This window comes from Lissotriton vulgaris, unplaced genomic scaffold (assembly GCF_964263255.1).
Source record: "Lissotriton vulgaris unplaced genomic scaffold, aLisVul1.2 SCAFFOLD_2549, whole genome shotgun sequence".
NCBI classification, from domain to species: domain Eukaryota; kingdom Metazoa; phylum Chordata; class Amphibia; order Caudata; family Salamandridae; genus Lissotriton; species Lissotriton vulgaris.
The window spans coordinates 10954-21906 of record NW_028247693.1 but is presented as its reverse complement, the minus strand read 5'-3'; positions in this window follow the sequence as shown (position 1 = coordinate 21906).

Below are 10953 nucleotides of genomic sequence, written 5' to 3'. Positions count from 1 at the left end.
AGACATGCCGAGGAAAAGCAACTCGAAGGAGCAGTTAGCCCTAACCCCAAATCGCACTTCAAGAAAAAACGGATTATAAGCTTAGTTTATGATTTTTTGTGCCCAGGCAACGTACTGAAATGTACACTCATTTCAGAAATAGATAGTTTGTCAGATGAATTAATATCTAGAATGCTGTTTTGACACAGCATGTCTAATGCTCATTTGAGCATGGGATGTTACTCCAAAACAACCCAGCTTTGGATCTTAGTCAAAAGCCGCAGCGCAGAAAAAAAGCAATTGTTTTAGAATGACTGCCAAGAAACACGTTATTGAAATAGTGTATATTCATTTCGGTGTAAAAATAGCAAATGTTAAAGTGCAGCCAAATTGCAGGCGACTAGTGAGAGGAAGGATATATATTTTCAAGACGTTTCTCAGATCTTCTCACTTTTATCAATATGGCTGAGACAAATCTTAGATTATGGCAATACCTTGGCAGCATGGGCGTCCGCAGGGGGGGGGGGCAAGGAGGGGCGCTTGCCCCCCCCCTGGAGCGACCCTCCTTACCCCCCCTGCGGATGCCCATGAAAACCGTGACTTCAAGATGGGGTTCTCACTCTATTTCCTCTCCTTTCTTTTATTTGCTTCCCTGTGAAATGGATCCAAAAAAGAAAGACACTTTTGCTGGAAATGTCATATTTTTCTGACATTTTAATTCCAAAGTGCAGCATTGGGAATAAAGGCTAAAAATATATAACTAACTAAATAAAGTAAGACAGAGTGGTAGCAAACTGGCCAAACTGATTTTATTGTCACACTGAAACACATTAGCGCCACTTTTACAGAGTTTGCCAGTGAAGCGCTATTTTTGTTTTCTTGTCTTTGTTTTCCCTGGACTTGGAACTAGTACAGCAATCCTGGAGGTACTGCAATGTGTGGATTTGAAAACAAAATGTGTGTTGTGGCTCTGCGTCCAGGGATGTGGTCTTTTTGCCTTACTGCCTGCGTTTGTGAGGATGTCAGCAATGGCCATTGAAATGGGGCCATTCAGGGCCCTGCAGTCGTGTCCTTAACTTTTCAGGAAAAAGCACTCACTGATTTCTGAATAGTGAGTGCAAAAGCATTAAAGTAACCATGTTGTTACTGCTTACATTTTCCATGGTTTGCTAAATTTTGCATTCCCTATAAGTGTTTGCTTTTTCCAGGATGTTGTTACTTTTTTTTTGTAGGCCGCATAATGCTCTTGTCTAGTGCGTAATTTAAATTGAGCCGCATCCAGGTGTTTATAGCGGGCAACAATTGGGTTGTAGTTGAAAGCAGTGGGAGTTTTTCTCAGTGGGGCAGTACGATGTTCAGTGGGGGAGAGGATGTGGCACTATGGTCAGAGCTGCTGAATTTGGAACTGGGAACCAGGTTTAGCCTTAAAACCCAGTCCACCAGACCACTCTCCTGCAAGAGCAAAATCACATGCTAGACCTTAGAAGGCTTCGCAACACCTTAGAAGCCCTGGTGTCTTTGCACCAGCAGGTGGACCCTAGCATGACAAGTGTAGGTTAACCTTCAAGGCTTGACCACCACTATCCATACTGAAGTTCACCTCCAGTCTTGCGGGCAGGCCTATGAAGCAGCACACCCTAAAACGACAGTGACCCTGTTACTGAGGTCAAAGGACCTTGAGAAGGGCCAGCTCTAGGGCGATGCAACCATTGTGACTGCACCAGTTGCTGACTTTGGGTGGAGGCATTATGTCCACAAGTATATTATGGTTTTAAAAACGCTTGCTGTCTCCTTCCTGGCCTCCAGCAATTTTCGGCAACAATAAAAATGTCATGATGACTCTGGTGATTAATGTTCTTCCTAGAGAGAGATCAGAATTGTGTCTAGTGGAGGTTTTGACTCATGGAAAGGTAGCTCAGAGGGTTAATGTACCGGCTGCAAAGAATATGCGCCATGCAGATCACAAAGTGCACATAATGTAAATTGGTCAGTGGGCTACTGCTTTTGTCAGAGAGATCCTTTTGTTACTTGAAGTTTATAAGTTAAAATCCTAACTTAGAACAGTGAGCTATTAACTGTCATCTAAGAGCTGCATACAAACTGCAAGGTTTAAATTAGAGCGTTATGTTCCCGCCCCCAGTCTTTGATTATCCTAAGGTCCCGAAAAGTGTTCTTTTGGACAGAAATCAATTCTGATAATTAAGGAGAATCCCCCAACCATGGTATTACGTTTTAAATTCCGGGTATTGTGTTTCTACAGACCAATCACTATAAAACTATGCAGGCTACTAGTATGGTTGTCATGTGACTCCTACACCTGTAGTCCTTAGTCTTATGTAACATTTTTTTATTCAGTGATTTACACACATATTTATTGTCTCTGTGTAATGTGTGTGATGTAAAGTGCTCTGAAACCCTACAATGTATGAGTGGCGCTGTAAATCAAATTAAATGCATCTGAGAGAGAGTGGTTATGGAAACTTGGGGAGCACAAGTAAAGGGTGGTAGTGAGGGAATCCATGGCAGAGGTGGTCATTGGGGGCACTAACAAACATTAATGCACAGGACACCACCAATGCTATGGCTGGCCCTGCCCTTCCCTTGAGGCCAGTCTGCCTCACCCATAGGTACCTCTATTGGCCTTGTTTCAGCAGTAGTAGCTGCAACTTACCAGGGATTGCCATTGCAGGATTTGCATGCACACCAAACTAAGTTTGCAAACTTACAGTCACCCGGCTTCATTCACAAGCACTTTTAACATGTGCTGCCTGCTGTGGGGCCACTGGAATTAATTATGCAGCAAAGGATGACAACATTATGCCAGAGTGTTGACTAAATTATGCATTAAAAAATGCTGCAGCGTAATGCAGTATATTTTCAGATATTTTATTATTTTGACGTGTGTACACATGCTAACAGTCTCTGGAAAGATTTTGCCTTATTAGTATCAGTGTAACATACAAACGCAGCAGGGAGAAAGGTGATCAGTCAACCTTTACAATAGGCCATCCACTCCGCAGCAACACAAGTCACATTTTATATTAACTTTTGATATGTTTGAGCGACAAACAATTTATTAGTTTAAATGGTCAGATCATGCAGCAGATCTTGCATTATGAGGCAATATGGCAGAGCCATAATTTTAGAGAAAACATTTGCAAACTAGGATATTTTGACATTCATGTTTGAACTGCTGTTGTGGAAAAAGGGAGTAATGCTGATGACGAAAACTCCATGGCTCGGAGACATGGCTTGTGTTTCCACATTTTATCGTATTTGGTACATTTTGTGATTAGAAGCATATCCAACTTTGTGAATATATTTTAATGTCAATAACTCATTATAACCTTAAATAATCATGTGTATCCATTGATTGATTAAACTGGGCAGTGAAATGCCAAACAAACACTAAAAATTGTGATGTCTGCGCATTCTAGCCACACCTCTGGCTCCTCCCACAGATCTGATCCTTGGGTTATTCCCGCCCTTTGATTCTCCACCCACTGTTCCCCTATTTTTTTCCCCCCACTTCGACCACTGTGTAAGACTCAGCATCCCTGGACCTGTGATGTGCTGCCGCTGTGGGCGCCGCATGTACCACACATTTACGGTGCCGGTCTTCTGCATAAGGGAGCTGGCCATTATTGTATCCCTAAATGTGGGCACGTTGTCAGTTTGACATTGACTACACGTAGAGGGACTCTAAGTTTCTTTTAAAAAATATAGCTAACATTTGGACCTGTACATTTTATTAATTGAATGTGTGTAAAATGTAGCAATGCCCGGGGAATTCTAGTAAAGGGAGCACCCATTGGCGAATCACTAGCGTGTGTGATTGATGCATCATTTATTACTAACTTTGATGTTGGGCTTTAACTTTGGATAAAAGTTATCATGAATTCTAGCACCAAGAAGCCAATATTGGTAAATATGTGTGCTACAAATAATCCCTAACATACACTGTGCATACAGTATATTAAATCTGGTGCTTTAATCTTAGGCTGTTTTAAAGTATTCTGATAAAAATCAAATTGTGTTGAAGACAGCCTTGATTGGTGTTGGATCGAGGACCCGGAAGTCTGCACAGCTAGCAGACAGAGATAAAGCACCTTGTCAGAAAGTTTAGCGTTTTCCCTACAGATGGTGTTGTTGGCCTGTGGCAGGGTCAGTCACATGTCCTGGATTCCTGGCATTTAATTGAGTCTATCCCAGTTCTGTGCCCCAGTGTTTCTTGTGACCCACCAGGCACACATCATGTCGGAGGATGGTGATGACGTTAACATTTTGCCCCCCCCCTCCCTCCCCCCTGGAAAAATGTTTTCGAACGCACATGGGCAGTGCTTTAATTTCCGATCTTATAATTGATGCAAGTTTAGCGGTAGATGCAAGTAATACTCCCCAACCTGTTTCCTGCCACCTGATGAGACCCCGTGTTAATTAAAGCAACAGAAGTCACGCAGAACAGTAGCCAACATGACTATAGACAAACATTGCAAAGCAATAGAGCACCTTTAGAGTCCATGCTAAGGAAAAAGTGATAACCTCAGTGGCCGCTGCCACAAAACTCAAGTGGGTGGGCGGATTAGGGAGGAACAGGACAGGGGAGTAGGAAAATACTTTGAATTAAAAACATTTACCTGTTATGACGCTGCCAGATGCCTCGGTGATCCTCTTCTCTTCTGTTGGGACACCAGCTCCACACCGAATCTCGGTGCTGCTCTCAATAGCATGAGAGCAGCACCAAGATTGGTCTGAGTGGCTTGGTTTGACACTCAGACAATGCCTGGGAGCAGTAGCAGATCCTCAAGGGAGTGCTGCGGGGCAGGGGAGGGGCAGGGTGGAGGGTAGTAAACTCTGGAATTGGGCCAAACGGAGTTGAGTAAAGAAATATATCAATAAAAAGAATTGCATTGCACGCTGCATTGCCGATTTCGGTTGCAGCACGCGCAATGTAACTAGTTTTATTTATTTATTTCTTTACTCAACTCCGTTCAGCCCATTTCCGGAATTTACTACCCCCCACCCTGCCCCTCCCCCGCCCCACCCCACCCCACCGCCTGCGCCACTCCCTCAAAGTCTACTACTGCCTAGGAGTCTGTGCTGTTTCTCCAACCTGGCTGGGCAGCACAGTTTGGTTGGAGAAACCTAAGTATGCCTGATGGTTTGGCTGGCCTATGACAGCCGGCCAAACAGTCATGCTCACTAATAGTGTGCACTGCTCCTCCCCTGATGGCTGTGACGACAGCCAGACCCAGCCCCTCCCAGACTTGGTAGAGTCTTGACTCAAGTACAGTTATTAAGCACACTTCCTAAGGTAGGATCCTACACAGGGCAACAAATAATTCTGATTTGTGCACGTCAGAGCTCTGCTCTTGAACTCATATCATCCACATAGGCCAATGTGGAAAAAATGTCTGGAAATCAGGGCTATGAAAGCTGTAAGGCATCATTGATAGGAACCATAATATGCTATTTTGAGGTCAGGACATTGATATGAGCGCCCATAAGGACAGGAGGGACTGAAACTGGAATATCTGCTGATTTGTTGTGGCCTGGAGCTTGTAGTGCTCCTGTAAGGGAACATGCACTTGGGGGATATTGGCTGGATGTAGCTGCCCTGCAGCTAACTAATAACTTTTGTAGCCCTGCTCCCTAACTACCCTTAAAGGGGGTGTGATCTGGCCTCCTGTCCATGAATTTATAGAGACACAAATGACCACACTGTTTCCATGAGATTGAATGGACTGCACTGTGTTTAGGGGAGACAGATGGAAGTGACAGTAATAGGGAACAAGGATTGGCCTGATGTACACCATCATCACACTGTACAGATAAGTGTTAATAGTAAAGATATGCAGGACCTGACATGCCTAGATGAGAGGGGACCATGGAGTGTGGGGGAAACGTGCAGAATCCAAAAGAGACATACATGACTCCAAGGGGACCAGTGCCAACTTGCATTCTAGAGTATATGTAGGCCGAGGCCTAATGTGGTAACAGGATCAAAAATTTGAGACTGTAACTGGCCCACAGATCATGTGGATACAATTGCCAGACACCAGGGCCTATGTGCGAGGTTGTTGGTTCCCTCTCCCTAGGTCACAAGGTGCATCAATATAGAGAACACTGTGACGAGGCCTGAATTTTTTTGGGTGCCTTGTGGGCACCAACAATTGACTGTCATGGACTATAGCATCACACCTCAGCTTGAGGGGACATTTCTCCTGACTTGGTACTGCACCTGCTTTCAGGGTTACAGCCACTTGTCAAAGGGGGGGAGCTTAGGAAAGTCCCACCTGTGCAGGTGCCTCTGGCTACCTGGAGCCTTCATCTTGACGGATCAAACAAAGTCAATGTTATGTCCTGTGTTAGGAGGTCCGGCTGTCTATCTAACAGGCTGACAGCAGGACCAATGTGCATTGTAGGCGTGTGCAGGTCAATACCTGAGGTGTTGGGTCTTGAGGCATAGTCATAGAGCTTTGACTGCAGGACCATTAAGCCAACTAGAAAGCATGAAACATGCTAATAATGGCTAAGTGGACATACCAAGTATGGCCAATGTACATCAATATTGTGAAGTTAGACAGATGCACATTACTTGTAAAGTCATGTGTAATATATAACTTGTATTGATCTTACAGTGTGTGCAAAACAAAGGCAAGTTTGTCAGACTCACTGTCTGGAGTAAAATGTGTGTTCTCTACAGTGTGTTGCAAGGGTGGTGTCAATCCAATCATGTACACTAGAGCCATGTGGAAGAGCCTGACTGCCTTATACATAGGTACACAAGTATGAGTACATGTCATTGTACTAGTGTTACCTACTCATTCTATTTATAATAGAGGATTATGTGACTAGCTCCAAATTGTACTACATAGCCCAAAACAGATGGTTATAATACATGTTATTCCATTGTATTTACTGTCAAACACTGAAGAAATTAAACATTTCTTAGTGGCTTATTAAAAGGCATAGGGTTTTCTCTTTGTACCAGTCGTGTGAGCTATCCTTGTCCTAGTATAGTGTGTGTAGGAGACCACAGAGTCCAACATAGTCATTGCAGGAAGTGATGGACACAAGCCAACAACTTAAATATCAACATACATAACAACTGGATTTGAAAGCTCTGGTTTCATAATTCCTGCTCATATATTAAAGATAAACAAATCATGCCTCATGTGTGTCCCCACATTAAGTAGAAACTATCTCAGTGCTATGCAAAGAGCCAATGAAGAAATGGTAAGCACCGCCCCCCCCAAAAAAAGTGACAATTGCCCCCCACACACAAAAGAGCAGTAATGGATCTTGTGAGGGCCCTGGGAAGTTGAACTACCAATGACCAAGGCCTGTAAACAAGTGCAGATAGTAATGGTAAAGCACTATTGTGCCACCCATGTAACTGCCACCTTAAACCTGTCTTTGTCATGCTTCTGTGGAGAGTCCTTATATATTACCATATCAAGCATTCAGTGGTAAAATATGATATCCATTAAGCAATAAACCAAATCAACTATCCCTGAAATGGACCATAAGTACAGAACACCGAGCCTGTAAGTGATGCATGAATGTTCAGTGGCAAGCAACTGCAGTGTGTTTGGCAGGTACATGGGTGTTTGCCCTGTCATCTAATCTGCAAGAACTTATGTAGCTGCATTGCCGCAAACCACACCTCAATCAACCAGTAAACCATACTACTCACAGGCTCATTATATTATCAAAGACTAAGATGAAACAGTTGCGCATCAACATATCTACTAAAGATGTTACATAAAAAGTATAATATGCACAATTTGCTGCTCCACACGTCCAATATGCTGTGATGTTTGTATGTTCTATACACCATGATAGCTTTTAATTCACATACAAGTACTCAGGATGTAGGTGTTTTAGGGGAGAGGATGTGGTCTCATGGCTAGACTGCCGACTTTGGAGCTGGGAGACCAGGTTTCAAACCTCGGGTTGACTCCACATCCTGTGATCCTGGGCAAATCACTTAATCTTCCCGTGCCTACCCACAACAAAATGAATGTGTCCTTGTGTAAGGTAACTGGTGCTCATGTAAAGCACAACAATACCTATGGGACAAGTTTGCGCAATATAAATCTGCACAAAGGAAGACAAAAAAGGTGTTCATATCTCATAAAACCTAATCATGTGACATCCCCTTCCTTGTGTAGCTAATCCACCAGTGACTAACCAAACACCAAACGAAAAGCCAGAAAATAAGGAAACATGTGGCAATACTCTACTCATCATATTAAATGACCTACAAACTCCATAGCCACTGACTGATGAACAAATAGACAATGCTGTAATCACAGAAGTGGAAGTTCGAAAAAGCCCACATAGGCCTACTAGGCCAAACAGTCAGAGATCTAACAGAACATCAGAAGTTTATTAATTTGAAGAAAACATCCACAGAATACAGTATCTGACAGGTGAAGCTGTGCAGGAAGGATTCACCAGTTTACATAGTAATATCAGGGTTATGACAGATTGTCTACATCCGAACACATTTGTACCTGACAAGATAGAGGGTCTGTAGTCCTTCTTCAGTGGTATAGACAGATCCCTCATGGATATCCTTGGAGACTTAATTTTGATTACAAAACAGTTAGATGGAAACAGCTCTAAAGACATGCTAGATCCAACAGCATCTTCATCAAGCAGCAATGAGATCTTGAAGCTGAGGTCACAATCCAAACACATGATAACTAAGCTTTCAGAGACAGTGAATGGCCTGAGAGATATCAAAACTATCATATCCTTGAATGTCAAGATGTTAGACATACATGTAGATACAGCTTCTCCGCTCAATAGGATTGCACCTGCCCAAGAAGTTAGAGTATTCACCACCTCAGCAGCTACCAGCTACAGCTGCACAACCAACATCTACATCCGAAATAAATACACATATTGACACCACCAAGCATTCGAATGTCGCTGATGAAGATCAGGAAATGTTTTATAGAAGAAGCAGAAGGTAGGACAAGTGTAACGCTTCAGTTATCATGATTAAGTGGACTAAAAATGTTGTTTAAAACATGAGGGAACAAATGTCTTGCATAAGATGAACCTGAATGTACATTTTATTTTCCTGACAAGCTAAATACACTGTATAGTATTATGATGTTAAACAATTGGATGCACACTTTAGACATGTAATGGTCTCTGAGAGCCAGGTGCTGACATAAATCACTCATACAATGTGGTGTAGTGTCATCCTGCTGTTCCCTCTAACAATTCTTGCCAAACATACATGTGGGTAGAAGCACAATTAATTTGTCAACTAAACACACCTGTTACAATGATCCACTGGTTTGCCATTTTGTGATATGAAATTATATGTTATATAATTGAACTTATGTGCAGTACACCACAACACATCAGTGGGTGCAACATGGACATGTGAAGATTCACATAATTGATTTCCTTGTCTTTACAATTCATACAAAATTGTAACATTTAATGGACCAGGACAACATTTCAGTCAACTTAAGATGCCATGAGCCTCTGTATCAGCAACAGAATGATAATGACATGACAAAATGAACTATTATGCTATCTGGCTTGTGTGTAAACAATACATTTGGTATACATGCACTCTGTTGTAAATAAAACAGCGATAAGGTAAGCATTCGCTGAAGACATGCTATTATGTCTTTATAGTAGTTTTCCCGCTCATACTTGAAAGTACGGCCGGACTCCATTTTGTTTTCCGGCTTCCATCTCGTAGGCTACATTTTGCCATGTGCTCGCCACGAGGCAAGTCCTACCTCACTGACCGTCACTCCTGGAGTTTGCCCAGCAACAAGCTATAAATAGTTCCAGCTTATCTAGCGCATGCCTAGTACATGTAACATCTGTTTCTGCTTAGAGGGGATCGGAATGTGTATTCGGGGGGCTTCATGAACCGTTAACTCCACCCATGTATCGATCATGCTTGAGAAATGTCCTTATATGGTTGTAAATCATGCTTTTGAGCTGTAACCGCCCACTTATGAGCCCCTTCTTTGTGCATGAAAGGGGACCGCATGTTCGTGTTCTTTGTGCTACCTTGTACAATTCTGTAGAGTGTTCTGTGGGCTGTAGTACCACCTTTAAAGGTTTATTAAACTATGTTTTTGTATTTCCAGTTTCCGTGCCAATTTCTTATGTAGTCTGAGGACTTTGCGTACAGAAGGGCGAACCCTTTCGCATTCACGGGACTTGCTGAGGCCTGTATTCATCAATTGGCCCCCGTCACGTGGGGCTCATCGGCTACTCGGATGCCTGAAGGACTGGTCGTGACGAAGGATTGGAACACTGCCGGGGACGTGATCACTGCCAGCGGCGCCTTTAGTCCTGGCATCCCGAGGTATTCTTCCTTCCCTTCCGATCTGACCATCTGGGTGGCGCCGGTCATCGACTGAGACCTCTTCTGTCGGTTTGCCGAGTAGTGGCCATTTGGGCGAATTCGGAACTTGGCAGTTGGAATCTGGACGCTCTTGATTGGTAAGAATCAATGTACGATGCTTGCTCCGAGCCTTTGATAGTCTTGTTTGGCAAGGCAGTTATATACGCTCACCCCGACTAATTTGATTGATTGTTTGGTAATGACTAGTCATATTATTGATCCTGTGAGAGTCATATATGAGTTGCAACCCATATAGGCAGGCAATGTGGGGATATTTCTCCTGATCTGTGAATTTGAGCGGCGCAAAGTTTAAGTGCCATTTTAGTATAATATTGCATATTCTGCATTATTTTTAGACATGCCTGTTTTTAGTGCACTCCGTAAGTGGGGCTGCTATTTTGGAAATGACCGGTTGGTACTTGAAGAATCACAGCTGGCTCCCCCAGAGGGGACGCCGAATAGGAATATATATGTCAAATTTGGTCTTTCCCCCATAATGTACAGCACATTGTGGAGGAAATATACAAAGAAGGATCCTGAGTTGCGATGGCCTATGTATGGATCGTTTGATTTGAGGA